This window comes from Anser anser (assembly GCF_964211835.1).
Source record: "Anser anser genome assembly, chromosome: 5".
Taxonomy (NCBI): Eukaryota; Metazoa; Chordata; class Aves; order Anseriformes; family Anatidae; genus Anser; species Anser anser.
In genome coordinates this window covers 10,303,077-10,313,741 of record NC_139725.1, presented here as the reverse complement: position 1 = coordinate 10,313,741, position 10,665 = coordinate 10,303,077, and the positions used below count along the sequence as shown (strand labels likewise).

Genomic DNA, 10,665 nt, shown 5'->3' with positions numbered 1-10,665 from the left:
ATGCTAATGCTTCCCTCAACCCCATAGCCCTCTTGCTGGGTAACCCAATGTGTTCGGCTACCCCAGCAATGTCAGAACCAAAATGTGCTGAAAAGATAGCACAGGCAGAAAGGGGCCATGCTGTGTTTGAGGATGACTTTCATTTACCACCTGAGTTTCCCTGTTGGCTACTAACAGCAGTTTTACTTATAGCTTATATGGGTTTGTGTGAGAGGTGCTGATTTCATTTTTTCATGGACAGCTTGGTCAGACCTGCAGAGCCAAAGAGAAGTAGCTTAGACAATAGCAACACTTCTTAACTAAATCTTTGCCATAATTTCTGGAATTCAATGAATTAGGTTTTCCTAGTGTTTTTTTGTTTAAGTAGATAAATACTCATTCAAACACAGCCTACAGCATGGCAATACGTTTTTCCAAAGCAGACAATGACTTGTCATTCCAAAGGATGGACTTCTTGTAGAAAGAGGCGGTGTGTGCAGTCATAGTCCTGGGGTGAGGGTGGAGGGTCAATTGCAGAGATGCTCACAAGAGATGCAGTATCCTGGGGTAGCCTTTAATAGCCAAAGTCCTTCTTTTCAGCCTTGCCTTAGGATGGATGCACTCCACCACACCTACTTAAGTTATCCATAAACTGAGGTGGTCTTGCTGTGTTGGTTGTACCCAGTGAGTTAGTAGGCATCCAGAGCTGATGTTTTGCCTGATCCTATCCATCTGTTCAGGAGAAGTACATGCACAGCCACCCTCAGCTCCTGGTGCAGAGTCAAAGAAAATCCAGCCTGTGGCTGGATCTGACTTCCACCTCTGTCCCTGTGTTCTGCAGAGTGTGGAAAGTTTTTGCAGCTGATTTCAGCGAGATTGAGTATAAAAGGGGGGATGGCCAAGCCTGTTGCTGCTGCAGAGTGTGAGTTTAAAAAAGACCATGCAAAGATATTTCTCAAAAGGCAATGCTTCATCTATAGCTGAAAAACTTTTAGTCCCCAGAAGTTTTTAAAAAGTGAAGTACACATTTGTGAGGTCTAATCTAGGCCATTGAGAAAGCTGGGCTATTAATTAAAGCCACGTTTGTTGCCACAGCAATTGTTTGTGTGCTGGAACCTGCAGTTAGCGTGATGGAGGGACCAGATGAGAGAGCAATAAACCAACTTGCGTTCAATCAAAGCGAGCCGTTATAGGTAGTGCTCTGTAAACTTATCTGACCGCCTTACAGTAATTTGTTTATCTAAGTGTACCCCCATCACTGGTTAATATTTCTCTTTTGTACAGAACATGTCTTAAGGTGTGTCCACTTTCAAAAAAGCATTAACTTTCACTTGTCAGTCTTTCTTCTGCTTTTTTTTTTCTTCTTCTTCCTCTCCGTATAACTGCAAGAGCATGGACATTTGCTGCAGGTTTGAGATTTTGATTCATACCTACAGAGTCTGATTAATAAATGTCTTTGGCAACGGTAAAAGCCATGCTATTACAACAGCAAGATTCTGGGGTCAAACATCAACCCAGGCTGGCAGGAGGCTGACTTAATGGGGTATGGATGCAGGCATGTAGGGCTAAGTGAGTAGAGCGTCTGCGTGCTTCTTCCCGTGAACCGCAGCTCAGTGCAAGCTCAGTGATGACGATGACGCGTGAATTCACAAAAAGCTGTAAAGAAACGAACTTGTGGGTATTTCCTCTCAAAAGTGGACCACTAAACTGCATCTCTTGTAGTAAGGCAGCATCAGTCTAAAACTGAAAAGGGTGAAAAACTGTTCGTGGTTTGTAGGGTCTGGGATTGAAAATAATAATAAAAAAAAACAGCAATCTGGGTCAGGAGATTTCTGTGCCAGTCATGTTACAAGAGCGAAGATCACTGTAACATCTATTCTAGGAAAAGAAGTGTATTGTAATATATTATTACTGGCTTGAGCACACTATTAAAATGGTCTGTTTGCCATCAAAAAGTACTGCTAATTAGTAGCTGGGCCGACCAGGCTGTCACCCAATGACAAATAAATCTTCCTGTTGGCTTATATGGGTTCAGCACACAGGAATTTGGGTTTGATTCCAGGAAGCTTTTCCAGACAGTAATATTCCTATTAGCATAAATGTAGGCCTACAGAGATTTCTTTTGTTTCTTTGGGTTTTTTTTTAATGGTCTTTCAAGAAGAAAAGTATTTTGGAGCGATTGTGTTTTGCACAGAAAGTAGGCAAAAGTCAATGGACAATAAACTGGAAATCAAGTTAGAAATGTCAGTTGTATGTTTAGGATGCTATAGCCCTCTGATACATTTTCAGCATATCTTACTGGTATTGTTCAGAAAAGACTACATTCCACTTTAAATAAAAGAGAGCTTAAAAATACAATTTCTAAAGGAGAAATATCATTTTAAAATAGTACCAAGCACTTGTTATTCTCTTGATGATATCCCTAGGTGGGAATAATTGAAATTGTATTTCCTGGGAAAATATGATAGTTTTATATTTTTCCTGTGGAAACCCCTGTGAAATGGAAGTTTCATTTAGCCAGGACAGCCCAAGGAAGCAGCTTGATATCTTGAAGTTTCCATATAACCCTTCCACAAAAGACCGAACAAGAAATCCAACTCGAGAATTTGGATTTTCCTCTAGAGGCTGTTTGCAGCTGGATGGGCATCCAGGGCTGAATTTCACGTGTCATGAACGTGAAGATTCTGGTTCAGCAGTACGATTCTCACGGTTGTCAAAACCTGCTGCTGCACAGGTTAATGGAGTGAGGCCACGAGTGCATGAAGCAGTTGTGTGTTTGGGGCGACCATCACCTTTGTATCCAACTGTCTTGGCTTTTTTTCTGTGAGCAGAGGTATGAGGAGAGTTAGACTGATAATATCTAAGCATCTGTTAGATTCTTCTGTCTGGACTGATAGTATTTAAGCACTTGTTAGATTCTTTCATCATATTAAATTAATTTAGCCACAATTATTTATTTGCAATTATTTCAATTAAAAGCTTTGCTTTAGAGACTCCATTAAAGCATGAGAAAAATCCTCCTGCTATCAATTCAATGACTGTAGTGTCTCATGATAGCTCATATCTGGATAGTTATAATAATTATGGGATTTCCTTATTTTCTGGCGAATTAACCTTCCAAGCTTGAATTTGTTAAGTCCTTTTGCTTTCTATCCATATTAGGCTATGAGGCCAGTTAGATATTAATATAGAAAGAACATGTTTGAACTGAGACATCTGCCAAGGTTTGGTGCCCACATGCCATCCACGTGGGATGGTGTCATATTGCATAACCACTGACAACATGCATTGGGTGTAAACCACTCACTTCAAGGCCATATTTGACAATACTCAATGACTAACTAGCATTTCAAAAGTGATTAGCACTTAAACTTTCTCACTGTGAGGGATTTGTCGGTAGATTTTCAGATAGCTGGGGAGATTACTTGCAACAAATGCTTTTTATGGACTTCCGTGCTGCTTGCTAATGAAGTCTACTGATGGCAGGACTTCAAGGCTTTTGAGAAGAGAAGAGATGTCCAGAGAAGAAAATGTATAATATATGAAATCATTGGAAATTGTAAGGTGAAGAATTTCTGAAGAGTTATGTTTTACCGCTATATTTTAAGTTAGCATCCTTTACCCGAAGCTGTGGTGTTTCACAGGTGATAGCATATGAAAGGAGGATATTTTTCATCAGGTATTTGTTTGGAATTGTATCCTGTCTCAGGCTGTGTGCGTTACCTGCTTTTGTTCATTTCAGTGAGATTCTTTTAAGTACTTTTGTTACCTATTTTGACATCTTTTGGGAGGTGGGATAAATAATTGGTTGTATTTGTCTTATTTATTCAATAAATGTCATCATGTAGGACTGATTTTTCAGACTTTTCTCTAGTGGAGTTTCTGCTTCCATTAACCCAAGTTCTAGCTGTAACCCTTTTTCAGTCTGAAAAGGGAGATAATAGCTTCGTTGTAAATAGATTTTTAGTGTATTGGTAATATTTGAAATCTTATCATATTAATGCTTACATAGATTCTTCAAAATTTTAAGTCATATTTCAGTTTGGAAGACCTTTTTCTAGTAAATAGTTCCACATTGGGGAGTGTGTTGTGTGGGAAGAGGCAGCTTTGCTTAGTAGAATTGCATATACGTAACTATATTTGTGGTTTATATTGAGTAAAACAAACTCCTCAATCAAAACTTTGCATGACATTCTAATGCACCAATCTGAAATATCCCTCTAGATCACAGCTCCTAAACTAACTTAGCTCATTTGTAACTAGTAGGATATATCAAGTATTGGTCTTGATATGTGTTCAAATCTTGAGGGTCTGATTTTGGGCAGAGGGTTCTTGTTATAAGAGGCAGCCTGTTGCATCTTAAAAGACGCTAAGAATTTTAAGATCAACCTTACTCTTTGGTAAAGTAGAATCTCATTTTCAACAATGGGAGAAAAGTAACAACTTTTGTTTAAAAAAGAAAAAAAAATGCGATAGTCTTTCTGCAAGACAGCATCTACAAAAATGGTGAGCTCTAACCATGGACAGAGGACCAAACAGTTTACTGCAAAACCACTAGAATATAAGTTTTCAGTCCCAAACACCTTCCTGGTTTTGCCCAATGACTTCTCTTAAAAAATATCCCTTTGTGTTCTGTAGAAACATCCCTGTTAAAGTGATTCGTTAGTCAGCCTTCACAAGCATAAAGAAATGCTCTGTGAACAGTTTCCATGACGCTTTCCTCTTGAGGCTGAGAAAGTTTTTTATTCTTCTTGCCTCTTTGATCCTAGCCTTCTTCATTAGCAGTAAATACATAAATACATACTGGAAATCCCAAGCAGGGTTCATTATATTCTTTAAGGAAGTACCTAAAACATATTCAGTAGTTCAGTTAATGATGAGTAGGTGACAGGTTGGGGTTTTGGCAACTGCCCATTCAGGACTCAGTACTCCCAGTGATTTTGGGCAACATCTTTAGATGTGGTGAAAGAAGAGGGCAGGTAATGGTGAAAATGGTCCCATGCATCCTGATTGCAAAACGGAAGGACAAGAAGAGCCCACAGAAAATCCAAACACAAAGTATGTTGTAAAAGGTGTATGCAGATAAATGTATAAAGCAATAAATCCCAGGAGATGCTCTTGGATGGTCAAATGGTCTGTTTGAGACACCTAATAGGGCTTGAATTAATGGGACCCGAATCTGATTGAGGAAGTAGATCTGTGGCACAAAGTTGGCCAGATGGTGCCCTCTTTGACCAACCCCTCCTCCTTACTTGCTACCAGTAGGTAGCCACAATGATACTTAAACAGATATCTAGGACCAAACACAAACAACAGAATTAATCCAAGATAAGGGTGTGCTGAAGTGGCTTTCTCTTTGTCACAGAAAATTTGCTTTTGGAAGAAATAATGTAACTTTATTATTTAAGTCCATAAAATGAAGACAGACAAGTGCATCCTGAAATTCTGCTCTCTCTCTCCCTCTCTCCCTTATGATAGAGAAATTCAGGGTCTTGGAGATAAATTCCTTTTCTTGTATGATAATCCCCATGTAGCACTGGAGAGTTACTGTCTTGAGATACCAACTTTTCCCTGAGCAGGAAAAGTTACAGCGTGCTGACACACAGTAAGTGCTAAAGAGGGTACAGGGTGACCTGCTGCATCCAGTCGCTTACCCTGCGGGCATGGTGTGGGAAGAAAAAAGCCCAAACCTTGCCTCTAATAGTAGTTATGGAACCTGATCAGGTAATGTGGCTAACTCAATGGGGAAGTAGTGCATATTTAAGAATTCCTTCCCCTGCAGTACCAGTTGTCTGTTGTCTATTTATTATTGATAAAAGAAAAGTTGGAAATGTTATGCATAAAAGCTCAAAAATGCAGCCAAGTATCTGAAAACACAGAGATTTTTAAGATTCTCTTTTACAAATGCATATATAAAATATTGAATCTGACAAACGGATTTTACCTATTTTGTATTTTTTATCCTGAATGAAGAACAGTGCACTTCATAATCAAGTCAAATGGTGTCCAGACAGCATCTTCTAGTACACAAGCTGGCACACATGCACAGGCTGCTACTACAGAAGTTTGAGTGTGTTTCTGTTCTTATGAATCTTCTGGTATGATTTTTCTTTGTGACGGCTCCAAAACTTCTGTTTTTCACATGCGAATACTGGCAGCTAGTCTTGCCTGTCATACTGCTCTGAAAGTAAAAAATTATTTTTTCTGGATGGGAGACGTTTCCCGCTGGAGTAAGCGCTGGTTTCAGATGACAGAAGTCATATCTCTCTGAGGCAGCCAAGTATCGTGTAGTCTGATGCTCGATCATCAGACCATGAATATTCTCACTAGCTTCAGCTGAGTTGGTCTGTTGAATACTTTTGTCATGAGTAACAGGTCCAAATCCTGACCCTTGATCACAGACTGATCGTTAGTACTGACAAGAGGTTGAATTTTCCATTCCTAAGTGGCCTAAAAAAATTGTAGTTTCTGCACTCTGGTGCTTGAGTTAAATGCTCAAGTCTGGGATTTGTCAATTATTGTAATCATGAGAATCATTCTGGAAGATAATATCAACTCAGGCTTAACATTGGACATTGACTTGCTGGTGCTGCTCCGAGTGCCTAGGTCTACACATACATCTAATTCAACTTTCAAAATTAAGTTGTTCTTGTGGCTGTCGAGTTTGAATAGTATTCATAAAGAGTGACAGCCTCTCTTAGTAGGATTATAAAAATACATGTTGCATATTTTTCTCTAAATGCTTCTTTTCTTGCACTTGGATCAGGACGTTCCTCTATTTGGTATATATTGTTTTCACCAAAAAGCGTTTACAGTGTGGCTGTCAGGTAAATAACTGTTCACTGCTGAAATATTTGAAAAACACTTCTTCCCCCTGATAATGCAGATAATGAACTGATTGTTTTGCTATATAGTAGGCAAGTGTTTCACTGCATCCCGACTGACTTATTTTTCAGCTTGCCACTCAATACATTCCAATACAGAACTGTGAAAAAGTCATTGGAGGATTAAAGGTATTAAAGCAGGTGGCTGGAAAGGAAATGGTAACTCATTTGTTGAGAAACAGCAAACTTCTGGAGTGCAAAATGCATTAAAAATCCAAGGTGTGTCACTAAGAAGTCGCTGTTAAACTTACAGGTTACAATCTTTCCTTTATGGTGGACTTTGTCTTTTCTTAAGAGGCTCCTCTTTAATGATTACTTTTTCCTCACAAAGACACGCTTATTTATCTATACAAAGATCATTACAACCTGGTAATTTGGGGAACTGGAGGTATTGCTTATAGTTTCAAAATAGCTTATTCCTCCGGGACACGAAGTCCTCCCCGCAGGAACGCTCTTCCCTGGCGGCACCGGGTCGCGTGAGGCTTCCAGCCAGGGGTGCCCACCGGCACAGCCAAGTCTCAGCACTCCTCCCCCATCCCCTCCTGCATGCCTGGGTGCACGGAGCCAGAGATGTGGAAAGCCAGTTGCATGCTTGCTGAGCAGGGTCACTCGGGCTGCACGGGGGCTGCTCTTGTTGCATACCTGCTTACAGAGAAAAACGCAGAACTGGCACCGAGAATAGGATACTATTCTTCAATGGCACTGAGCTGGCGAACTGTATTAAAATAAGCTTTAATCTGGAATGTTGGATTTCAAATAATTGGGGTGTTCTCAAAAAAAAAAAAAATCAGCTGAGGTTGACTTTCAGTCCAAAATGCACTCTGTGAACTGTGGTGTCCGTACAGGCAGTGCTGGGTTACAATTAGGAAAACTCAGTGTTTTCCTTTTGGGGAAAAAAAGATGAAGTCTCAGCTGTGCCTTTCAGCCCTTCCCAAATCTGCCTAGTTTCTTTTTTTTTTTTTTTTTTTGTAGAGGGAGAAATAGTGGATAGGAAAGTAGCTTGCTATTTATCTACCCAGGGTAGTGATTTGTTTTCCAATAATGACGCAGATATGGTGCAGAAGGAAGTTTTTCTCCCAGTATGGGTCAAAATAAGTTATCAGGTATTGCAGCCAAGCCCGTGGGCCGAGGAGCCCCTGCAATAGCTCCTGTAGCAGGTATGAGCTGGATGGAGGCGCTGACCCGATTGCAAAACCGAAGAAGTCAGGAAGGCTGCGGTGCTCCTGGTGACTGGACGGTGCTGTCACTGAGGAGATTAGGCTGTCCTTCGGATCATCGGTCTTCCACCTAGACACTGTGGCAAATACTCCTTAAAAGGTGGGACTAGGGGACATCCCATCCTGTTTTGGATCGCTCCCCAGTTACCACATTGGGATGTTTTGTCTGTGATGAGTCCTGTGATTGTTCTGTTGTGTTCAGGAAGTGCTGAGAGTCCTGAGGCTTCAGAGCAAGTTTCCAAAATCGGTCTTAGAGAATTGTTCTTTTTTTTCTTTTTTTTTTTTTTCCAATTTTCCCAACAAAAGAATGTGAGAGAGTGGGAGAGCACATGAGGATGAGCAAGGCAAAGAGAAGGGGGTCAAAGGAAGGCATAGCTGGGGAAAGGTACTGCATTGGCTGTTTCAGATTCTTGCAGGGCTTGGCAAGGAAGAGCAGAGTATTAATAAAATAAGAAAAGTTATTTCATTTCAGTACAGAAGTAGCTTAGCAAATGAAGACTGTTAGCTGGCTTTTTGTTACATTAACTGTACAAGTTTTACTACCTGTTAGCAAAGGATGTATGGACTGACAGCAGGATGATCCAACTGAGCCCAGAGCATCTCATCAAAAGGCAGCAGACAAAGACTGAACAAAATTGCAATGTTGTGCCCTAGCTTGTTTTAAAATGAGGATAACGTGCAGCAAAAGTAGAACACCATGTATGCTGAGTTACCAGTCTGGTCAAAAAGCACTTAAGGAAGTATGTCACCACTGGGAAGGAAGCAGAGAGATGAGATCTTGCTGCAGGTGATTTAAGGATAAGGAAGCACAGAGTGCACTTGAAAAGGATAAACAAAGCAGTGTGTGCTTCGCTATTTCTGTGCTGTTAAAAGCCTCAGAAACCAAAGTAATCTCAACATTGCTCTTCAGTTGTTAATAAGCAGTAAGAATACTGCTTCAGCTCTGCAAAAAGCACTTAGAAACAGTTTCACAGCAAACATAGGAATACAAAAATGATGTACATTTGAGGATCACCATTGATGAAATCCTGTAGTGTGTGTGGACTGCTTTAATAAGTGTCTCCACTTGGCATAAAGCTGAGGATCACAACCCACCTTCATATACCCCTGCATTATCATACTAAAGGAGAAGGGAAAATTTAGACAGTTCCTGAGGAGCGAAGTGGCTTAACACTGAATAGACCTGGCATCTTTCATTGAATTACAGGCTTCACGTACTCCAATGAAATTGTGCTGTGCAAAGTACATTTTCCCTGTATATTTCATAAAAAACGCAAATCAAAGGAAGAGATTTTTTTAGCAGGACCTGGAGATCAACCGTTGATCTTTTACATGTTTTTATTTATTTACTTTTTGCATTGCTTTCACTTTTCTTTCTGAACATACTTCTAAGGGATCTCTTCATCATGTTTTGCCTGTATAATTTCACTCCCCTTATGTACGCACATCCTTATCTTGATATAGGTTGCTAACTGAGCGACAATACCACATTACAAAAAGGTTTTGTGTGTTGTTCTGCAAAAAGAATAGCTTCTCTTGGTCTGCAGAAATACTCTGATATTCCGTATCATCATTGTAATCTCCAAATTATTAGCCCTTCTTTATTTTTTTCCTAACCTTAAATAACAAGCTAGTCATGGTTACAAATAGTCCAGCAAAAAAGATATTTAAAAGAAACCAAGTTTGCCTGCAACTAGACAATATATTTCTCTTGAAAGGCCCAGGCGGAGAGCTCGCCTGGTCTGGTCTTGCCTCTAACATGTGTGGGGTGAGGAGGAGCAGAGTCGTGCCACTTCTCTGTGGGTCTGTGCCCAGCGGACCTTCTCTTTTGTCTTGCATCCGAAGCCCTAAAGCACTTATTGCTTTGCTATAATTCCTTAATTAATTAAAATTGTGCTAAATGAGCTTTTGTACACACCTTTGTTTGGGCCATTGTTGTGGTTTAACCCGGCTGGCAGCTAAACACCACACAGCCGTTCGCTCACCCTCCCCCCTCCCTCTCTGGGATGGGGGAGAGAAACGGGAAAGTGAAGCCGGTGAGTTGAGATAACGGTGAGTTGAGATAAAGACAGTTTATTAAGACAGGAATATAATAATAACAATAATAATAATAATAGTGATAACGATAATAGTATTAATAATAATAATGTGTACGAAACAAGTGATGCACAATGCAATTGCTCACCACCCGCTGACCGATGCCCAGCCTATCCCCGAGCAGCCCGGCCCCCCACCCCGGCCAGCCACCCCTATATATTGTTTAGCATGACCCCAGATGGTATGGAATACCCCTTTGGCCAGTTTGGGTCAGCTGTCCTGGGTCTGTCCCCTCCCAGCTCCTGCTGCACCCCCAGCCTGCTCGCTGGCAGGACAGAGCGAGAAGCCGAAAAGTCCTTGGCTTGGTGTAAGCACTGCTCTGCAACAATTAAAACATCAGCATGTTATCAGCGCTCTTCTCATCCTAATCCAAAACGTAGCACCCTACCAGCCACTAGGAGGAAAATTAACTCTGTCCTAACTGGAACCAGGACAGCCATCTTTAAGGCTGCAGAAAACTGCTCTCTCTATATTCATCCCTGAAGGGC

The 10,665-nt window shown here is 40.7% G+C and overlaps 1 protein-coding gene across 7 annotated transcripts in view; it reads left to right on the top strand.

Annotated features, from left to right (window-relative positions):
- The window catches only part of LOC310900365 (uncharacterized protein), a 107,655-nt gene that overhangs the window by 16,901 nt on the left and 80,089 nt on the right, over positions 1 to 10,665 (top strand). The window lies entirely within an intron of this gene.